Source organism: Nicotiana tabacum, chromosome 15, assembly GCF_000715075.1.
Source record: "Nicotiana tabacum cultivar K326 chromosome 15, ASM71507v2, whole genome shotgun sequence".
Lineage (NCBI taxonomy): Eukaryota > Viridiplantae > Streptophyta > Magnoliopsida > Solanales > Solanaceae > Nicotiana > Nicotiana tabacum.
The window spans coordinates 115440610-115464956 of record NC_134094.1 but is presented as its reverse complement, the minus strand read 5'-3'; the positions used below and the strand labels follow the sequence as shown (position 1 = coordinate 115464956).

Sequence of the window (24347 nt, the reverse complement as noted above, 5' to 3'; positions counted from 1 at the left end):
GGGCCTCTTCACTGTCCAGTCGGCCAGCTATAACAACATAGACGTGGGTCTAGCTCTTCCAATGCCTAACCTTTTGTATATAGTCAAGGGCATCAAGTTTATGCTTGCCCCCAAATCACAAAGTGCCTTAGCAAATGCATAGTTACCTATTGTGCATGGGATTGTGAAACTCCCTGGATCAGATAACTTCTCAGCTATGGGTCTTGTCACAACAGCACTACATGTCTGAATCAGTGTAACCATGGCTAAGTCTTGAAAGTCGAACTTATGAGACATCAAGTCCTTCATCATTTTTGCATAACCAGGCATCTCCTTTAAGGCATCAATCAATGGAATGTTTACCTGAATTTGCTTCAACATCTCCAAGAATTTCTTATATTGCTCATCTTTTTGATATTTGGCCAATCTTTGGGGGAAGGGTGCTGGAGGCCGCTTCTTTAATGTGGTTTGATTTTGAACCTGCTCTGGCACTGTTTCTATTGCCTTCTCTTGCTCTGACTCACTTTCCTTCGCGACTTCTTTTTCTTTGCTTGTTTCGGCTGGCACATGTTGTACCGTCACCTCTGTTAACCCTGTTGAGTCATCTATCTCGATGGGTATAGGCACAAGTGTTTCAGTAGGCCGGCTTTCGCGAGCCATCTCTTGCTCCAGATCTAAGTCTCTACCATTTTGTAGACTCACTGCCATAAGCTGTTTCGGGCCCTATTCTTATGGATTGACTTGTGTATCTGCAGGTAACGCCCCTTGGGGACGATTGTTTAGGGCCATAGAAATCTGTCCTAATTGAATCTCAATACCCTTTATCGCTGATTCATGTGAGTCTACCCTCTGTTGCATTTTTCCTATGGACCCAATCAATTGTTGTAGCATTCCCTCAAGTTTAGTAAACCCATCCTCTGGTCTCATAATCTGTTGTTGTTGAGGTTGTTGATAAGTCAGCTGCTGATTTTGCTGGATGTAGCCCTGTTGCCTTTGGTAAGGCGCAACTTGACCCATTGGTCGCATAGCTCCAGGATTGTTGTTGTTATTGTACTGCTATTGCACTGGTCTATATTATTGATTATGTTAACCCCAATTCAAACCACCTTGCCTCTGTCCCCCATAGTTGGCTACATAGTTCATATCTTCACGATATTGCTGGTTGTCACCTTCCGCACTCCACGAGAAAATATATAGTTGGTTAATGCATGGTGTACATAAGCCCCCATTAGTTGTGTCAACTATGTGAACCTACTGCCTCTAGCCTGATTCATCAATCTTTTTGGTGAGGATACTCATTTGTGTCATTAGAGTGGCCACATTCTCAGCTATGGAGTTGTTTGGGTCCAACGCCACTGAGTGAACTACCGGAGTGATCGTGGAGGCTCTAGTCATCCATCCTGAGTTTTGTGCCATCTTATCAAGTAGGATCTTGCATTCTGGGAATGTTTTACTCAGAAATGCTCCACTTGTTGAAGCATCAACATTGGCCTTTAAGCTGTCAGCCAGTCCTATGTAGAATCTCTGCCCCAACATCTGATCTGGAATACCATGATATGGACACTTAATCAGCATGCCCTTGAACCTCTCCCATGTTTCTTGTAGTGATTCTGCTGATCTCTGCCTGTAGCTTAATATATCATCAATCTGTTGGGAAGTTTTATTTGGTGGGTAGAATTTGTTCAATAATTGCTTGACTAATTCCTCCAAAGTAGTGATGGAATTTATGGGGAGTGAATTAAGCCAAGTCTGAGCTTCTCCTGTCAGCGAGAATAAGAACAACAAAAGCTTTATTGCGTCTGGTGTTACGTTAGGTTGCCTTTGCGTTAAACATATTGACATGAAATTCTTCAAGTGCTGCTGAGGATCTTCAATGTGTGACCCTGAGAACAGTCCCTTGTTCTGCAACAAATGTAGCATGTTATTTGTGATTTGGAATGATTCTGCTTATATCTGAGGGACTGCAATTGCGGTTGCCAGATTGTCGGCGGTGGGTTGTGCCCAATCACATAATGTTGTTTCTGGTACAAGAGGCACCACACCCCGAATGTTTGGTTCATTCTCATTGTTTTTGTTATTTATTGGATTTTCTATTTCGTCCGCCATGTTTGGTTCGATTTGTTCTCTCGAGTTTCGTTGTTGTTTGCTTCTGTTGTTTGCACGATTTAGTGCCTCGAAAACTTTCTCAGGATCTGATATCGCTTCAAGCAATTCACCAGTTCTTGAGGAATTCCTAGGCATGCACCTGTAACGCCCAAGACTACAAACGTTAAAATTTTAATGTATTTGGTTTAAAATGGGAAAATTGACTACACTAAGAATTCTAGCACTTCTTTTAGCTGTAATAATGCCCAACTATGCCTTATAAAAAGGACTAAGCGGTCGTTGTAAATATATTCCTACTAATAAGTCCGGATTGAATCCCACAAGGAATTAACCTATCGAACACAGCTACTAGACTCGCACAAATTCACACAATCAATCTTCAGAAATATTTAAATAATATATTATGTTTTATTAACTAAATATTACGTAATAAAAATGTAATAATTAACAACTAACTACGAACATGTTGTAAACAAGAATTAGAATGATCTAAGGTTGTGATTTTCCCTATTGTCGGAATCCTTTCCGCTACGTTTCCTATAATTTTGCCTAAGTTTTCTCTACCGATCATGAGCACTCTAACTGTCGTAACTCTCTCCTGAGTAATTACCACAATTTACTAGACATATTCACCCGAATTATGCTAGCTGGCATTAAGTACAGCTCACTCATATCGCACCAAAGTTTCATTATCCCTAATCCTACCTTTAAACCTCCGTATTGATCCCTCATATACGTTTAAGAGTGATGATGTTCAACAACTACCTAAATATACACTCTCTCCCGAGTAATACATACTAAATAGGCACAGCTGATTGAAGGGCCCTTCAATCAACCACAAGAATAATATAGTTGAACAAATAGAGAAAATACTACGGCAAATCTATATTAACATAACAAGAAAATCATCCTTCAATAGGTTCCATCAAAACCCTAGATTAGAATTTTAGCTACTCATACTCATAGTAACAATATCCCAAATATTTTGCATAATTAAAATACAGAGTAAAGATGAAAAGATGTAGAAATAATGATTCTAACTCCAAGGGGTGATTCCACCAGCTTTTCTTGCCTCTAGCTGCCCAAAAACGTGGCTGCAAAAAAAAAACCCTCCAAGTGGTGTTTTTAGGTCTATTTATATGTGTAGAAGGAACCCTAAACGTGTGGGCCGAGTCTTAGTCAAACCCGAAACGAATTAAGTCTTCAAAAGTCGGATTGGACTTGGCCTGAGGCCTAGCGTCGCCAGCCTAACGCCTGGAATTTGGCTGGCCTCGCCAGGCTAAAGCCTGGTCCAGCCTGGCCTTTGGCTGGCCTCGCCAGGTCTCTCCTTTTCACTATTCTCGAGCACACTTTCAACATTTAAGTATCCATTTTACTCTACTTTCATCTCCAATTCACCTACACATAAAATAGACTCCATTATGCACAAATAAAGTGTAATTTATCATTAATGCATGTAAAATGCAAGGCACATAATGTACGAAACTATAGAATTATAGCCACACATCATGGATATTATACTCTTGATAGGAAATGACAGTGCAGAATTACATGCATTGAAAGAATTTCTCAATCAAGAATTCAGTATTAAAGATCTCGGGGACTTAACATTTTTTTCTAGGGATGGAAGTTATCCGAGAAATAGATGGACTCATCCTTTCTCAGTGCAAATTCACTTTACACATTCTCCAAGAATTTGACTCCCTCCATTTGTCACATGTTTCTTCTCCACTTGATCCATCCACTTGTCTGTCTACTCAAACAGGGGAACTAGTGAAGGATCCCACCTTGTATTGTCATCTCCTTGGAAGGCTTAACTACCTCACTCACACCCTGCCAGACTTGTCCTTCACAGTCCAGCACCTCAGCCAGTACATGCAAAACCCAAGACAGCCACACCTAGATGCAGCATTCTATGTGCTTCGCTATTTGCTCAAAGATCCTTGGCTTGGGTTCTTTAGGTCTTCTTCCTCATCATTCCGATTGGGCAACCTGCCCAGACTCGAGGAGGTCGGTGAGTGGTTTTTACATTTCCCATGGTACCTCTCCTATGTCTTGGAAATCTAAGAAGCAAACTTCAATCTCGCTTACTTCGGCCGAGGAAGAATATAGATCTATGAGGTGAGTGGTCGCAGAGCTTACATGGTTGGTTCATCTTTTTGAAGATTTATCAATTCCTATTTCTCTTCCAGTCACCTTCACTCTAACAGCCAAGCAGCAATTTATATAGCGAAAAACCCCGTTTTTCACAAACTGACGAAGCACGTTGAAATCGACTATCATTTTGTGCAAGAACAATATCTAGCTGGGATGATTTCATTATCTTTTGTTCGATGTTCTGCCCAGTTGGAAGATCTCTTCACAAAACCACTCACATGACCTTTACATCATGATTTATTGGGCAAGTTGGGTGTGTTTTCTTCCTCCTCCAACTTGGGGAGGGGGGTATTGGAGACGATGAAGTTTTGCACAAAAATGTCTAGGGTTTTCTGATTATGAAGTACAAGTACTACATTGTACTTAAGTCTAGGATATACATATGAGGCCACCCGGTTCTATTTTGGGTCATCACTTTATTTTTGGCCTGCTTGCTTCTAGCATTCTTATGGGCTTGCTCGCTTGGTATTTGGAATTGGGATTCAGTCACAAAAACATTGTTCCAGAATATTTCCATAGTAAACAGCACATTATACCCTGTATTTTAATTATTTCCTCATTGTATTTATCTTATGTACAACTTTTGTAATGGCCCGACCGGTTATTCTGAGCTCTAGCTCGTCGTTCAGCGGTTTGAGACCTTGAGTAGTATGTTCGGGTTAAGTATCGGGTGGTCCGGGAGTATTTCGACGCTTATTATGGAAAGTTAAATTTTGAAAGTTTAAGAATTCCTTAAATTTGATTTAAAGTGGACTTTGGTGTTATCGATGTCAATTTGAGTTTCTTAGTCTTGGAATAGATTCGTATTGTGATTTGTGACTTGTACGCAAAGTTTGGCATCATTCCAGAATATTTTGGTATGGTTCGGACGCGTTCTTTGAAGTTTGAAAGTTTAAAGAACGATTTCGATCATTGATTCGTAGTTTTGATATTGTTTGGCATGATTTGAAGAAACGACTAAGTCCCGTGTCGTGTTTTGGGATATGTTGGTATGTTTGGATGGGGTCCTGGGGGGCCCGGGTGCAGATCGGATTGAAAACGGATCAAGTTTGGGCTTGGGAGAAGTGCTGAGGCAACTTGGATCTAGTTCAATCGCACCTGCATAGAAAGGGACGTAGGTGTGAGCCCGCAAAAGCGGCGCCGTGGTCGTAGAAGCGGCATTTGGACTGAGTTAGGATGGATGCAGATGCGAGGATATTTCCACATCTGCGGGCTCGCAGATGCGACGAATGATCCGCAGAAGCGAAATGCGAGCTGGGCAGCTGGGGTCGCAGAAGCGGACAATCTCTGCACGTGCGGGAGTGCAGGAGCGTGAGGTGGACCGCAGAAGCGATCGCGTAGGAGCATGATTATTTTACTTCGACGTGTATTTACCTGGCCTTAGAGGGAATCGCACCTGCGATGGATTTGTCCGCAGGTGCGACATTTGGGCCGTAAGTGCGAAGGTCGGGCTGGGCAGTGTGGTTGTTTTAAAGACGAGGGTTTGGCCCATTTTCATCTTATTTCTTCCATGGGAGCCGACTTTGGGGTGATTTTTGGAGTGCCATTTCCATCATCAACCCCGAGGTAAGTGATTTCTACACATTGTGAGCTAAATACATGGATTATGTATAGATTTAAGCATGAAAACTAATAGAAATTGTGGGGGTTTAGTAAAAAATCTAGAAATTTGTATTTTTGAATTTTTGACCATGAAATTGGACATAGAATTTGTAATAAAATTATATATTTGAGTTCGTAATGTTATGAGTAAAGTTTATCTTCGAAAATTTTTGGAATCCAGGCACGTGGGCCCGAGGGTTTCCTTTATTGACTTTTATAGCAGAATTGGGGATTGTTATGAATTGATTAATTATAAGCATTGAAGTATATTTTGATTGAGTTGCACATTGTTTGACTAGTTATGTATCGTTTGACTTTGAGTTGAGGTGTTAGAGAGGTGTTGGATCCGGTTATGGAACTTCGTAGCGAGGTAAATTTCCTGTCTAAATTCGTGAGGGGGAAACTACCCCTAGGTGATATTTAGTGTTATGTGCAACTAGTTGTGGGTACTACATACACACGAGGTGACAAGAGTCCGTACATAGTTAAAGCATGTTTGTGTCTGGGCAGACTTAGGACTTTATAATGTAATATTTGAATTGTTTGGACTCATTTTGCTAGCTTAATTAATTAAAATTTTAACTGAAATTGATTTAGAAACATATAAATATATTAGGCTGAATTTTGTCACTTTGAGTTGTTGCCAAGATATTTGATAAATGTAAAGAGGTATATTTATTATTGTGCCCATGTACTGTGTTGTAAGCACGTGTCTCGTAATTCGATAACTTCCTTTCTTGTGGAGCGGGCCGAATGCCTCGGCAGTATAATAGATGCATCTATGGTTTGTGCCGCTCGACCCTCGGCAGTGTACATATTATTCTGAATCGTGTCGAACGACCTCGGCATAATCATGCGTTATATCATTGGTAATCCGAAGAGTCACGAGATTATCTTTCCACTGATGCCCGACATTTTATATGGTATTCCTTATTCATTTGATATTGGCACTTGACATTTTCTGAGTCGTTAAGGTAGAATACAAGATTGAGAAATTTATACTTTAAGAGAAATATTTGGAAGATTATGTAACTTACAGATTCACCCCATTATTATTATGTGCTTCATATCTGCTTATAATTTATTATATTGCTCTATTGGACCTATAGTAAGTGTCGATGTCGACTCCTCATCGCTACTTCTCTGGGATTAGGCTAGATACTTACTCGCTATGCGTTAATTTACGTACTCATGTTGTACTTCTGCACTAAATGTGCAGGATCTGACAGGTTTATTTGGTGATCATCTTAGCGCGTAGGCGCACATGTTGAGGGGATTTTATGTGGGTTTCATTCCAGGCTACGCATCGTAGTCCTCCAAGTCTCCATCGTATTATGTATTTTATTCTGTCTATTTACATTCTAGACAAATATTGTATTAGTATTGTACTCCTTAGAAAATGATCATGCACTTATGACACTGGGTTTTGGGGTTAAATTAGTTGATGCTTACGGTTTCATATATTATTATCGTCTTCTATTTCTTTTATAAACTACATATATTTTACGTTTTCGTGGACTAAGAAGTGTAAATATCCATCCTTATTAAAATCTATGTTTACGAAAGTAATAAAATGAGTAAATACATTGATAAATCACTGTTGGCTTGTCTGACGGTGGCGTTAGGCGCCATCACGGCCTATAGTGAATTTTGGGTCGTGACAGCTTGGTATCAGAGTGTTAGGTTCACTTAGGTCTCACGAGTCATGAGCAAGTCCGGTAGAGTCTTATGGATCGGTACGGAGACGTTTGTACTTATATTCGAGAGGCTACAAAGTTGTTAGGAGAACTTCCTTTCTTGATTTCCTCATCGTGCGATTTGATTCCATTGAGGCTTGTGCCTTTATTTCCTTCTTACACAATCTTGCGCGACGTGGGACGTTTGTTATCAATTTGGTCTTTAAGTCATTGTAGTGGTACTGCATACGTGGTGCAGGATGTTTTTCCCTGCGTGTTTGGGTGGGCTATTATTGTCGCCTTGCGGAAGGATGTTCTTTTGTTCCAGCTCAGTAACTGTATTTCGTATGGTTTCGAGACCGTGAATGGATTTATATGATGTCCATGCGTTGTTATCGTACAATATTGGTGTAATGGTAGGGTGCTTGTTTATGTGTCAAGGCAATGAATGACCTGAAAGGAAGATTTCTCAGTGAATGATTTAGAGGTTCAGCATTAAATTCCAACAGAGGAAAGGCAATCGATCTATGGACGTTCAGGTTTGGGTTGATGGGGTAACGAGACTTGGTATTTTCGGGCATGGTGGAATTCTCAATTGTGATGTGGTGTCATCATCTTTGTTGAATGCATTAAAGTTTGCCGGTGTTACGGTCTTCTGCGATTTTTCTTCGGGGAAGGGTCTTGTGAAATTGTGTCGGGGGAGCAATTGTCAGAGATAGTGGTGTGTAGAGCTTTCGGGATCAAATTGGTGTTTCTAATGGTGATGGCTTGAGAAAGATAATCTTCCAGGAGGTTTAGAGTTGGAAGCAATTTATTAGTTCAGGGGCTACAGAGATGGATTTTGATTTGATGCAACATTTGGGTAGCGAAGGATGAGGAAAGACATGGTGAGAGGTGTCTCGCGATAGTCAAATTACTAGTACGTCAAGTATGAAGAGTAGAGGTCGAGAAGTTGCTTAAAGGAGGTGGTTTAACCGAAGTGGGAGTGACAGAGTAGCATATGGATTCTGTGGTAGGAAGCCACTTGCCTTGAAGAAAGTTTAGAGTGATTTGGGAATCATGGTGGATAATGACTAAGCCTATGCATTTCATTTAGGATGGTGGTTGCTGGATGAAAGAAGCTTGATTATGGCAGGGGGGTTTGCTGGAAATGGAGAGGTGTGAAATGTGACTTCGAGTTTGGAAATGTATTGTCGGACTGTCAATTGATGTCAAAGGGGGATGAACAGACTTTTACAGTTGGTGGGCGAACATGGGCTCAGGAGAGTTTACTGATTTCGTGGTAGTTGATCAAGGATGATCTAGTGTCCGTGTTCTATTTTTTTAACTGTTAGTTGCTGTATTTTTTACTGTTAGTTGTTCAGATTTCGGTGGAAACAAATCTGGTGGTAGAACAGGTCTTCAGCAACCAAAAAGCTAGGTAACAGACTTTTAAAAAGCTCCTGATTTTCGGCAACAGTCCTGATGATTTTTAGGAACAGAATCGGACCCTAAGTGGTATATAAAAAGATATGTGTAGCTGCTTGAAAAACACAGAGGGATAGATGTGTTTTGCTATGTAACTCCTCTCAATTTCTATTATAAAAGAAGGTCTTTCAGTTTGAGTTTCATTGTCTTTTCTCTTCTTTTTCCCTGATGTTTTGATTATACTATAGAACTATTGTGTTCATTGAACACTACTCACTTAAGAAGATCATATTTTGGTATCAGAGCAAATAGATCCTGCCTGTGGATGGTGCAAATGAAGTCCGGGTACAAAACAATAGGTGAACAACTTTCTGAATTGCACGTACATCGACGTTTAGTGCAACAACTATTCCCTGCAATGGCCAGCGATGACGAGGCTCTAACTTCTAATTTGCTTGAGTAAGTTTCAAAGCTTACTTCTGATATGGTTGTTGTCCTTAATTGGATAAAAAATCAAGCAGCTATGCCTCCAAGAGAAGGAGAGAATATCAATTCCACTTTCAGGGAAATGGTCGACACCCAGAGAAGACGAGAACTTGGCGATGTTGATGATGAAGATGCTAGCAGTGATGGTACAAACACAGCCACCTTAGTTCCAGAAATATTTAAGGTGGAAGCGAAGGTTGAAATCCCTGTGTACAATGGAGTAGTTGATCCAGAGAAACTAGATTCATGGCTAGACTAGCTGGAGACATATTTCACTCTTCAGAGGTTTAGAAATGCCCAAAACGTCTCCTACACACCGTTAAAAATGACGGGACATGCAAAAACTTGGTGGAAGGATATTACTAAAACTAGAGAAGTTGATGGCCTTACTTGGAGTCAATTTAAGCGACTCGTACGAAAGGAATTTTATCCTATGGGGTACTTAGAAGAGTGGTGGAACTAGTGTCATCGACTACGACAAAAGAAATATCAAACAGTACAAGACTACACTACTGAGTTTAGGCAATAAGAACTAACCTTAGGAGTATCCTTGAATAACCCGTCAACCTGCACAAAGTATCAATCTGGTTTACATGAGCAAATTTGGGCTGAACTAAGTCTGTTTCCAGTTCAGGATTTATCTAGTGCAAGCACCACAGCTATGGCTATTGAAAGAAAAAATAGGGCGTATGGCGATAAGAAGTCACAAACATGAAATTTCAAGCAGACCAAGAAATTCAGACCTAAAAATCAAAAGATGGGTGACTCTTCTTCACTAACATCCAAATCTGAAAAGTATTATGGGCACTATAAAATTGCAGGTCATGACAAGAAAGAATTCTAGAAGTTGCATTCAAAATTGTTCCCTAAGAACTGGAAGAAAGAGGAGAAAGGGAAGCATACAGCAACACTAATTGTTGTTGAAGATCTTGTTGAGCTCGGGAAAGTAAGTAATGCGGACATGAATTTGTCTTTGATGGCCATGCCGAAGGAGATAGGCTCGCGACCTCCCTCTACACCAGACATTAAAGAACTATTCGTTGTGCGTATTCAAGTTAAACAAGATGTGATTGGAGCTATATTCGACCTAGGAAGCCAGAAAAATCTGATATCTGCAAGCTTAGTGCAGAAGCTAGGATTGGAAACAGTGACTCATCCTCGTCCTTATAACTTGGTATGGATTCACAAAGGAGCAGAGACAAATATCCAGAAGCAATGCAAATTGCGATTCGCCATCACTGGCCAATTCATTGATGAGGTGTTGTGCGAGATAGTTCCCCTTTATATTTTCCAAGTGATCTTCGGTAATCCATATCTCTGGGAACGAAATGCAATCTATTATCAAAGAGCTTAGAAATATCACCTTCGAAAGTATGGAAAGACATATGTCGTCCATAGAGATATTCCCAAGCAAAAAAATAGAATTGGTAACAGCTGGTCAGGCTAAAACATTACTAAATGCAAGTCAACGGTTCGTGCTAATGTTGATCAGGTCAATAGAGTCTATACCCAAGGTTGAATCTGTTACTTTTTATTGCAATGAAATAGAGGGTGATTTTCAGCATTTATTAGATGAATATGCTGATTTATTTGAAGAAATGTGCAGATTACCACCAATGAGGGCAGTAGAACACGAGATTCAGGTCCTCTGTGACTCAACCTTACCAAACCTCAGCATGTATCATAACTCGGTACTGGAAAATGAGGAGATTAAGCGGCAAGTGCAAGAGTTACTAGAAAATGGTGTGATTAAGCCTAGCAGCTCACCAAGTGGCTCACCAGTTGTCTTGGTTCCAAAGAAAGATGGAGGATGGCGTATGTGTATCGATTACTGAGCACTTAACAAGATCACCATCAAGAATTGTTGCCCCCTTCCTCGGATTGATGACTTGCTGGACCAACTAAAACCAGCAACTGTGTTCACCAAACTAGACTTGAAGTATGGTTATCATCAAGTTTGAATTCGTGAAGGCGATTCCTCGAAAACAGTATTTAAGACACACCAAGGGCTATATGAATGGATGGTAATGCCGTTTGATTTATGCAATGCTCCTGCAACCTTTATGCGGTTGATGAACGATGTATCGAGGCCTTATATTAAGCAGTTTGATATTGTATACCTTGACGATATTTTGATCTATAGTCATTCAAGGGAAGAGCACATTTATTATGTGACGCAAGCATTTCTTCTATTACGACAACATCCGTTGCATTTCAACAAGAAAAAGTGTGAATTCTGGAAGAAAACACTGCTGTATCTTGGGTTCGTGGTAGGAAATGGCTACTTGCAGATTGATCCAAATAAAATCAAGGTGATCACAGAATGGCCAAGACCAAAGACAGTAACAGAGGTGCGAAGTTTTGTGGGAGCTTGCCAATATCTTCGAAAATTCATCAAGAATTTCTCCATCTTGGCATCACCTTTACATTCACTGACAAAAGCTAATCAACAATTCCAATGGAATAAAGAACAAGAAAAATCTTTCCTTTTGCTGAAAAGAAAAATAAATGAGGCACCAATATTGGCGCTACCCAATCTCCAGAAACCTTTTGAGATAGAAGCAGATGCTTCAGGTTATGACATGGGAGCTGTGTTAATGCAAGAAGGGCGGCCAAATGCTTATCATTCTGAGTTATTTCAAGGATCTCAGAAAAATTATCACACTTATGACAAAGAGCTATTGGCCTTATAGCAAGCTGTCAAGCATTGGCGGGTTTATCTTTTGGGTAAAGAAACTGTGGTTCATACCGATCATCGCCCTTTACAGTATTTACAAGTGCAATATCGTTTGCAGCAAGCTCGTCATATGAAGTGGATGACATACTTGCAGCAGTTTAATCTTGTTATTAGGTACAAGAAGGGAGCTCATAATAAGTTGGCTGATATGCTATCACGACCTCCATTAGCAACTTTATGCTTAGCTTTATTTATGAAGATAGAGCCAGCTTCTCATGAATGTCACGACCCAAACCGATGGGCCGCGATGGGCACCCGGTGCCTTACTCAACCCAGTACCAACGTAACGTATCTTTATTATTACATCATCATATACACGTGACATACGGGCCTAATAGGCCAACATGATCATTAATAAACTCAAAACATAGGCCGACAAGGCCGTACAATCTTTCATATACATGACATCTGTCAACAAGCCTCTAAGAATATATAATTGTCTTAAAGGTCGTGACAGAGTCCCGCCATACCAAACAATATACATCTAAATCATACTGACCAAACAAGCAACTTCGGAGCAAATTGAGTGCACTGACATCTTCCGCTGAGCTGATTGCCTACTTGGAGGACTCTCGACCTGTCTATCAAGACCTGCGGGTATGAAACGCAGCGTCCCCGGGCAAAAGGGACGTCATTATAAATAATATACCGAGTATGTAAGGAATAAAAACCAGTAAATAATAAATATGAGAGATACATGGAGTAAAAGACTAGACATGTACGTCTGCATAACTTTGTGAACCATTTCATTTTTATAATGTCATGCATATGCGTATAAATGTCATACCAGGCACAGTTATATGCGTTCATAACATCATCAAGCCTCTGAGGGCATCCCATCATATCAATTCGGCCACTGTGGGCAATTCATCAACGTATACCAGCTGATCAGGTGGTGGTGCGTATATAACGCCGTAATCTTTTCCATATCCCATATACATATATATACATATATAAACGCGTATATAACTGGTCATGGGTCAATGTGCATGTATATATGCATATGAAACACGTTAATAAGATTTCCCAAAATGTCATAAAAATAATATACTTGTCGGATAAACTTAATCAAATACGTATTTTTCTGAGACCCATGAACAGAAGATATAATAATAATTCACATGGGGAATGAATAATATAGACACCCCTAATACTTCTATGAATAGAGTCATTTATGAAAATTATGCGTTTACTCATTTCGTTTGTATCGTATTGATCATGCCAAAAGAAAGAAGGGATAGCTTTTAACATACCTGAACCGATTCTCTTGACAATCCTTCCAACACACGTCATTTGCGACAACTCACGTAACGCCGGATCGAAGTAGGGAAAAATTCATATGATATTCTTGAGAAAGATTGCATCGTACTCCCTTAGAATCGCGAAATCCCGTTGCTATAATATTACGTAGTCTCGTATGATTTTTGTAGCAAAATCACGTTGCCAATATTTTGAATAAGTTGTTGAATCTTTCCTTTGAATTGCAAAACAAATATTACGCTGCCAAGATGAACTTTGTCTTTGAACTATTGTTGAAGATACTATCTTGCATATGTGACTTACTTTCGTGACTTATGTTTGTAACATACAAACACTTACGTTTGAATGCATATAAGAATGGATATTTGACTTCTATTTCTTAAGGATGGATATGACTTCATGTCATATGTGTCTTTCCTTTATTAAAATGGAACTGACTCATATTGTTAAGACTTGCCACATAACATAGTGACTTATGAGTCACAACTCTTGAATTGGTTTGCTGCCACGTGATGATCTTATCCAATAATTAACCACCAATTATCTTAATTTATTGTTAATCTCCCATTAAAATCAATAATTATCTACTTATTCACATAATTAAGAATTATCTCAAATTACTTAAAATACTACTTACTTTTAACACACTTTATACACCTTACTATCACGGCCATGTGGTACCTTGTATGGTACTAGTCCATAAATACCGGGTATTTTAGCTCGGGCCGTATTTTACCTCAAAATGACAAACTTCAACGAAATTCATTTTCTTCAATTCGCTTACCCCCCTCACCTTCACGAATTAACTTATCACTTGTTTGAAATAGCGTAGTACTTATAATCCCAAAATAAATCTCATTCCCGAACTTACGTCGATTAACTTACGATGAAACTTCAACGTACGAAAATGCGGGATGTAACATCTCATTTCCGAGATTTCATTAATTTATTTATGGCGTACTTTCACGTACGAAAATATGGGGTGTAACATCATTTCCCCCGTTGGAACATTCGTCCTCAAATGTTGACTGATGTACTTATCATTCTCATAACGCATAGCTCTTGAGAATACTCTAGTACTCCTCTTGCCATCTAGGAGACTGTTCTGTGAATGAATCCCTAAGCCCAGGGCATTTCCCCTTTAAGCCTCTTTGTCACACCATGACTTGTGGTCGTAATTCTTCCAATCTCGTAACTCTTGCTACCTTCTGCCATGCCGCCTGTACGACTTTTTCCTTGTAAGTACGCCTATGCGACTCTTCTCTCCTTTTTCCTCCGGCTTTTAGCCAATCTCTAGACCTCACTTGTAAATATATACAGAGCTTGATAAGATGTCCCTCTGGGCATCTATGGGTATACTGAAGTCCTTCGCTTGGTACTTTGTTGAACTTACGAATATTTTTATACCTTATTTCATAGATCCGTTTATCCATCCGTATGAATTTACTGCCATAACTCTTACTTTGATTTATCGTTACTAAGGTCTGCTACCAAACTCTAGGTTACTCTCGTTGCTTATCCTATATGCATAAATCTAAGTCCTTTAATGCCTCTTCATTACTTTTCATATTAAGAATGATGGTCTAATCTCATCTCATACTTTGTAACTTTTATCCATCCATTATTGATTCACCTTAATACCGATAACTTGACTTCTTATGTAATACTGCCGCTAGGGCTTACGTCTCATTGGGGAACATCTTAAATTATTAGACTAATCCACCTGGGGGCGATACCATGCTTCCATGACCGTATTTCATAGCATCCCAATGTGATTCACATTACATGGGTATTTTAATCCTGTACAATTCATCAAATCATTACTCAATCGAAGGCCCAATCGTCTTCCTTTATCTATCACAATTATATCCTCATTGTACTATCAGGGCGGTATTCCATCTCTTCTAAATGTCATTAGTCTTAGACTTCTTTGAGTTCAGTCAGGCTATATTGCGCTTTCTATAACTTAGAAAAAAATCATCAACTCTCTTATTTTCATGGGCTTAATCCCGAGGACTTATCCATTCTCGTCACCTTCTCACTCGCCTTTTCTTATCCTTATTCCTGTCTTCCTAAAACCTTGTCGCTTTACCATACTTTAGCTTGCGATCTACATATATCTAGTTATACTACTCGCAACCTTCTTTTAACTTGCTTGCACCATAGATTTCCTTGTGTTATTTTGGAACATCAAGTGAGACATCACAAAGTCTCAAACTCTTCTTTATTCTCTTAACTAGGCCTCTTGGTACTTAGAAACCATAGGCTGGAAGATATATGCAACTGACGATGCCGCTATCATTCTTGGATACTGAATCCCAACGCTTCTAGCCCTCTTTCTGAAGTATAGATTATTCATAACCTTCTGCACCTGACTATCTAGAACGTTGTTCACCTTTACCTTACTTACCTTAAAATCTCGCATTACATCTTCTATCTCTTTCATGACCTCCTTTCCACATAGGTATAATTCACATCCACAACTTGAAGCTCTATTATAATACTTGCACCTCTGGTGCATACACAATCCGGTGGGAGCTTCATACTGACTTCTTATAAGGCTGGCACTTTTTTTTAACTTGCTTTATCGTAGAGCCGTTATAGAATATGGTTATTGTACCATCTCTCTTGTACCTCTGATATTAAGAGTGATTGTGCAATGTTCTCAATCATGATTTTTATAATTTTTCTGGGTCCAATAATCAGATTCCTGATTTACTTAGTTAATGTAACTCTTTAGTTTCCTCTTCCCTCTAAGCAACCTTTATGTAGGCTTAAGCTATCTTCTAATATGCGTCTCATGGTATTAGTTATTACTTTAGCCCTTCATGGACGTTATGGAATATCCACGATACAATCTTCTAACAATTCAATCCTTTGTCTATGATCTGGGCTCAATTCTTTCTTTTAACTTATACCGGGATCTTCTACGGTTGTATGATTGTCAACATATATGCTGCATGGATAATATTCCGAAATCTTGAGTGCATTCATAATGTAACTAACTCTGGATTATTAATCGGATAATTCCTTTTGTTCCTTCTCAACTTTCTTTAAACGTAGGAAATTTCTTTTTCTGGTCTTTCTGCCCCCTTGTTGCGTGCATACTTAGCTTACCTTAGTGCCCACACATATTGGAATTCCATACAACTCATATGATCTTATATATCACTCATGATTTTACTTCCCGTTCATTAGCCACGGTAGGTGCCATTTTCTTATGGAGTGCATACAATGTTGTTTGTGAGACTGTTGTTATAAGGCCATTCCCTCTTTTAGGTCACTGAGCTTAGGTTGAAGCCTTATTCCTTATTTCCTCAGCCAGTCTTTCATTGTAGTACTTTAGGGAGGATCCTCTGACTCTTGTAAAGCTGCAAGCTTATTACATCATATACCCGATAGAATTTTCGATGTTCTTCCTCGCCTATAACTATCCGCAATTACTTACCTCCAAGCCCTTGCGCTCGTAGGGTTGCTCCTGAATTGAAGTTTTGACAGTCTTCCCAATGGCACTCTCTTTTAATTCTGTAACACTCATACGACACCTTTAACTACCCCAACTTCTATCTGAATATTTCTCAAGTATTACAATGTCATATCTGCGAGACTGAATTTCCCATGTTGGGGTTCACTATGTTTATCTTGCACGATCTGTTGATTTGTTTGTATCCTCTTGTCTAGCCATAACTAGGCTCTTCCTGAATCAACTACTAACTATTCATTGGCTCATTCTCATATCAATAACATCTCAGGCAGGAACCCTTACCTCCTCTCCTTGACGTCGTGTTTGCATAATGTTCTGGAATCGTAGCATATCTGTAGGATTTGAATAAGTACAATCTTATCCCTTTCTCTCTTATCACATTCTTCCTTTATTAATCCATAGTTACTAGAACCACTTAATTCTGACTTAATGCCACATCACTCCATATTCTCCCCTTTAAGGGAGTACTAGGAGTTAGAGCCACGAGGATCTACCTATAGATATTTTACCTCTTCATCTTTGGCGTCTTTTCAAATCATCGATGACCCTTAATCGCCTTGCGGCAATCCTTCTGTATCAAGGATAATAAAATTCCTTATCCGCGAGGGTGACACTTAGTATAACTGGCACATACAGTCCCTTAAGCTTAACTTTGCTCACATTGCTTGCTTTAGGGAAGCGTATTCCTGAATGACCATTCTCTGAATTTCTCATGAATCTTCTTATGTTATCCACTCTATTATCGCCGGAACGAAATCTGAAATTCTCATGATGCTGACTATTACCCAATCACTCAGTCCCTTATTCATGTTTAGTTTATCTTGTTCACTAGTCCATACTGATTTCTATTATTCTGGGGTCTAACTTTTCCTTCCAGTAGTTGCGTTGGAGTCACAAACTTATTTCTCGAAATGAGAAAATGACTTTATGGCCTATACTCTTTTGTTGTCTCAAGGTCTGTCATCTCTTGTCTTTTCCTTCACTTGACTATAGACTCTGTAATACTATCATCTTTTGATCTACCGTTGTCATCCATGTATCATATCTTACTCATAATGCTCTATTAACTCTTTTCTTATTTTCCGCTAATATTTATGTCTATCACTTTATTCTGAAAATTCAAACAAGACATTCTTTCGCTTTTAGCTCCCCTTTGCTCCATCTAGTGGCTCTTCGGGTTGCTTAACTTTCTCGCTCTACTAGGGGACGCGAGCCTCACTAAGGTAATATTTATCCCTTCCAGGCTTTCAGTGCCTATCTTCTGAATTGTTTTGATCATGCTAGTATTCACATCTAATTGTAATATTCTAAAGTGCACCATCTGGGTGCCTCACACGGAGATCTATTAGTATATTTGTAATATCTTTCGGAAATGTCAACTAACACAAACAATTCATTCACCATTTTGGGTTACTCTAACCCCAGCCAGATCCTGATATTCCGTCCTTTTCTTAAACTACACTTGTTAGCCCCCAATAGGGTATAACTGAGATGGGTGTGGTCAATTATACATACCTCTGTTATTGTTGAAGGTAACCCAAAAGGCTTATATTCCTCTTCCTGGATTGTAAATACTGATAATCTTCATTAACTGGGCGCCTCCTACCCTTCTTCATCTTGCTTCTTTTACTTGTTGAAACTTGTATCTACCTTCTGAATCTCTCATTGCTTTTCACCATAGGGGTGGATAGATATCCTTGCCTTAAGACTCCTAATCAAGAGGCTTACACGTCTTAGTACACATATGATCTACTGAAGACCTTATATTTACTCATCATAAACATCATGAAAAATCGAGTCCCTCTGACTCAACTATTCCACAACCACATTTAATCTCTTACCAACTGTAGGTATCATCTTATCACGAATGAAATAGAAGCTAGGAGTTTGAATTCTTATAAGCGAGCTCTACCACACGATCTAGAGTAAGAAGAAAGAGTGACAGTCCTAAATGCCCTGTAGCATCCTGCTTATAAGTGTGGTGCACGACACACCCATAAACAAGACTCTACTAGACACGACCTGTAGACTCCCTATGACAGAACTGCTCTGATACCACTTTTGTCACGACCCAAATCGATGGGCCGCGACAGGCACCCGGTGCCTTACTCAACCGAGTACCAACGTAACTTATATTTCTTATTACATCATCATATACACGTGATATACGGGCCTAATAGGCCAACATGATCATTAATAAACTCAAAACATAGGCTGATAAGGCCGTACGATCTTTCATATACATGACACCTGTCTACAAGCCTCTAAGAATATATAATTGTCATAAAGGTCGGGACAGAGTCCCGCCATACCAAACAATACACATCTAAATCATACTGACCAAACAAGCAACTCTGGAGCAAATGGAGTGCACCGACATCTTCCCCTGAGTTGATCGCCTACTTGGAGGACTCTCGACTTGTCTATCGAGACCTGCGGACATGAAATGCAGCATCCCTAGGCAAAAAGGACGTTAGTACAAATAATGTACCGAGTATGTAAGGAATGAAAATAATATGCATGTCGGATAAACTTTATCAAATACGTATTTTTCTGATACCCGTGAACAGAAGATATAATAATAATTCACATGGGGAATCAATAATATAGACACCCTTAATACTTATATGAATAGAGTCATTTATGAAAATTGTGTGTTTACTCGTTTCGTTTGTATTGTATTAATCATGCCAAAAGAAAGAAGAGATAGCCTTAACATACCTGAACCGATTCTCTTGACAATCCTTCCAACACACGTCTTTTGCGATAACTCACGTAACGGCGGATCGAAGTAGGTAAAAATCCATATGATATTTTTGAGAAAGGTTGCACCGTACTCCCTTAGAAACGCGAAATCTCGTTGCTATAACATTACGTAGTCTTGTATGATTTTTGTAGAAAAATCACGTTGCCAATATTTTGAATAAGTTGCTGAATCTTTCCATTGAATTGCAAAACAAATACCACGCTGCCAAGATGAAATTTGTCTTTGAACTATTGTTGAAGATACTATTTTGCATATGTGACTTACTTTCGTGACTTATGTTTGTAACATACAAACACTTACGTTTGAATGAATACAAGAATGAATATTTGACTTCTGTTTCTTAAGGATGGATATGACTTCATGTCATATGTGTCTTTCCTTTATTAAAATGAAAATGACTCATATTGTTAAGACTTGCCACATAACATAGTGACTTATGAGTCACAACTCTTGGATTGGTTTGCTGCCACGTGATGATCTTATCCAATAATTAACCACCAATTATCTTAATTTATTGTTAATCTTCCACTAAAATCAATAATTAACAGATTACCCATATAATTAAGAATTATCTCAAATTACTTAAAATACTACTTACTTTTAATACACTTTATACACCTTACTATCATAGTCATATGGTACCTTGTATGACAATAGTCCATAAATACCGGTATTATAGCTCGGACCGTATTGTATCTCAAATTGACAACCTTTGACGAAACTCATTTTCTTCGATTCGCTTACCCTCTCACCTTCACGAATTAACTTATCACTTGTTTGAAATAGCATAGTACTTTTAATCCCAAAATAAATCTTATTCCCGAACTTACGTCGATTAACTTACGATGAAACTTCAACGTACGAAAATGCGGGATGTAACATCTCATTTCCGAGATTTCATTAATTTATTTATGGCGTACTTTCACGTACGAAAATATGGGGTGTAACAATAAAGAATATGCAGGATGGTATCTTGAGGATCCTTTGTTTCAAGACAAGATAAAAGAAGTTAAGGCAGGAAGAACTTCAGGATTCAACATCCAAGATGGGCTGCTATTCAAGGATGAAAGCTTGTGTGTTCCTAGAGCTGCAGAATGAATAAATTGGATGAGAGAAGCTAATACATCTAAAGTTACCGGACATTTTGGAGAAACAAAGCCGTTGTTGAATCTTAAATGTTATGTATATTGGTCGGGTATGCAGGAAGATGTAAGACGATTTATAAATGGATGTGGATTATGTAGTGTCTCAAAGCCTGCTAACAGAAAGTTGGGATTGTACACTCCACTACCAGTTCCTACTCGACCCTTGGGAAAGCATTTCTATGGACTTTTTGGGAGGTCTTCCAAAGACTCGACGTGGTAACGATTACCTATATGTAGTCTTTGACAGATTCTCTAAGATAGTGGTACTTATTCCATGCAAGAAGACTGTTACTGGAGTGGAGGCAGCAAAGTTGTTCTTTGAAAATGTGTAGAAGATTTTTGGGTTGCCTAATTCAATCATATCAGATTGCGATACTCGGTTCTTGAGCAAATTCTGGAGCACTGTATGGGAGTTAATGGATACTAAGTTAAAACGGAGCACCGCTTTCCATCCACAAACGGATGGTCAGACATAAGTGGTTAACCGGACGTTGGTTCATCTCTTACGCGGATACAACTTACGCCACCCAAAAACTTGGAAAGAGAGCATACCATTTTTATAGTTTGCCATCAACCACATAATTCATGGTTCAACAAACAAGGGCCCAGCAGAAGTTTGCCTTGGATTCTTACCACAAAGTCCATTTGATTTGGAGTTTACGGTTAAAGTATCTTCACAAGATGGCAAAGATGAGGCTGACATACTCAAGGCTCAACGATTCATTGATCATATCCGACGAGTGCATCAGGTAGTGGAATAACAACTTTTCAAGTCACAATAAAAATAAAAGGAGCGATAAGATAAGCATCGAATACAGGGAGATTTCCAGGAAGGTGACTTGGTTTGGCTTCACCTAGGGAAAGAAAGGTTGAAAGGTGAAGGCAAAAATCTCAAGCCTATCAGGTATGGTCCCTTTCGGATTTTAAGAAAAATTGGAGATAATATTGTCCAACTGGAATTGCCTGCTATATGCAAATGTATTCAGTTATGAATGTTGATAAATTAAAGTTGTTTGAACCATCGTTGCTTGATGATGAAACAACTGACATGCTTCCTAAAATTGAAGATTTGGGTATGGGTAAGGAATTTGCTCTTCCAGAGGAACTATATTGGAAAAGAAAATCATCTCTACCAAGCGTGGTATCCGAGAATTGTATCGCATCGGAGTAAAGGGTCAACACCCCAAGGCAGCTAAATTAGGGGTAGGCGTTCGGTACTTCGGTACGGTATTTAATAACTACGATTCAGCAGTTCGGTATTCGGTATATCAATTGTGCATACCAAATACCGTACCAAAGTAGTTCGGTATGGTTTAGTATTTTCTTATTTGGTTCGGTACGATTTTGGTACAGTTTCGGTTCATACCAAAGTCTTTCAAACCTCCCAAGATAATGCCTAACGTCTCTTCTTCTGATAATTCAACCTCTTTGTGCACATAAATATATTTTTTCTTCTGCTTTGACTCAAAGGCAAACTTAAAAAAAGATATACAAAAGGGGAAGAAAAACAAAATTGCCTATTGCCGTAAGTCTCTAAGCCTAAGGGAGGTCGTTGGGCGCTAAGGGGTTAGGTGGCTTGGGGTGTTGGGCTTAGGTTTATTGGGATGAAAAACAGAAATAGAGATAAAGGTAGACTTAGACTTAAAATTTTCGGAATTTCGGTATACCGAAATATCAAAAACTCAATACTGAATACCGTACCGAAATACCGTAATATCTATATCGAAGTATACCGAAATACCGAAAAAATCGATACCAAAATATCAAATTAATTCGGTTCAGATCGAAATTCGGTTCTTCGAATTTTATGCCCACCCCTAAGCTAAATGGTTCCCAAAAGAAACTGGATAAAAACAGTTTCCTCATCTTCAGTTATAAAGAACAAACAGGAGCTGGTTCTTCATAGTGAAAGGGAGTCATGATCAAGGATGATCTAGTGTCCATGTTCTATTTTTTTTAACTATTAGTTGCTGTATTTTTTTACTGTTAGTTGTTCAGATTTTGGTAGAAATAAATCTGGTGGTAGAACAGGTCTTCAGCAACCAAAAATCTAGGTAACATACATTTAAAAAGCTCCTGATTTTTAGGAACGGAATTAGACCCTAAGTAGTATATAAAAAGATCTGTGTAGCTGCTTGAAAAACACAAAGGGAGAGATGTATTTTGGTATGTAACTCCTCTCAATTTCTACTATAAAAGGTCTTTCAGTTTGAGTTTCATTATCTTTTCTCTTCTTCTTTCCCTGATGTTTTGATTAAACTATAGAACTATTGTGTTCATTGAACACTCCTCACATAAGCAGATCAGTAGTTGTACCCAGTGCAGCGTCATTGGAAGATGTCGTTAAGGAATTCCACGGGTGGGTGATCTCCTATGAGCATATTAGCAGTTGCGTGATTCTGATGAAGTTTCTGCGAACAGTTCTACTTACTACCCAGTAGAAGGTCAAATATGCGATTGTGGCGGATAATTCGGAATGTTCAGGAGAAGTTTGACCAAAGACTTCGAGGAATTTTGCGGGTTAACGGTGTGAGATCATGGTAATTTAGAAGGAGAAATCGTTGTGGGATCTACATTATGTGATGGTAGCTTAAAGCTAAGTAGGGGAGCCCATCGTCTACGATTGGATCACATGGTTGTCTGCTTGTGCGGTTTATGGTTATCGATACATTGGTAGGTTATTATGACTAAAACAAATGTGTGTTATACTTTGCCTTATTGATTGAGGTGCAGGTTTTGGGAAGACTCAAGGTTTATGCTTCTTATGTATGTGATGTACAAGGAAAAGAATTCATCTAGTTGCTTCTTTGGGAGTGTTCATGTGCCAGTAGAGTATTGGAGTTTGATTATACTCGGGACCAGGTCAGAGTGGGTGACTCCCAATAGTGGTTCTAATGGGTTCAAGGATGTAAGCGCGGTGTCTAAGGATTTTGGGTCCGTTATGTGGTTAAAGATCAAGTCTTTGTAGTGGGTATTGAGACAATGTGATATCGTGATATGGGTCACTCGGGATTAGTGCGATTTTGGTTCGTTACGTTTTTGAATGGAGCTATTATTATTATTATTTCTAAGGTAAGTCGAGAGTAAATTGAAAAAAGTTGGGTTGGTTAGTAATGGTTGAATCGACATGATTATGGCAATGATCAGTTCCTTCGGTGTGTGAAGTTATACATGTGGTTGTACGTACGGGCTTGGCAGCCACCATAACTTGATTGAATTAGGAGATATTTGATTCAAATGGACTTGTTGTGTAAATGGATTTCGGAAGAGTCATGACGGTTTAGACCACAACTTGAGGTATGTATTTTCTGCGGTTTGGGAATTCAATTGCGTATTGCAATGGTCCTTCCAAAGTAAGTTAAGCGAAAGGAATCTAACCAATAAAGTATTTATTCTACTAGTAGTTCAGGGGTTATGATGAATTCTTGCACTCTCGTGTAGCGGTGCAATAGATGTAGTGAGCGGCATGGGACTTGAAAGTTGAGGATCAAGGTTTCGGTTCAGTGTTGACAAGAATGTCATGAGCTCGGATGAGCAGGGA

At 39.1% G+C, this 24347-nt stretch overlaps 1 long non-coding RNA gene across 1 annotated transcript; it reads right to left on the bottom strand.

Annotated features, from left to right (window-relative positions):
* Positions 1-12474: 12474 nt before the first annotated feature.
* LOC142169491 (uncharacterized) lies at positions 12475-19963 on the bottom strand. The gene is made up of 3 exons (XR_012699410.1): positions 19616-19963; positions 19236-19351; positions 12475-12741 (listed from the first exon to the last, which is right to left on the bottom strand). It is a non-coding gene; the product is annotated as an uncharacterized LOC142169491 (long non-coding RNA).
* Between the last annotated feature and the right edge of the window lie 4384 nt (positions 19964-24347).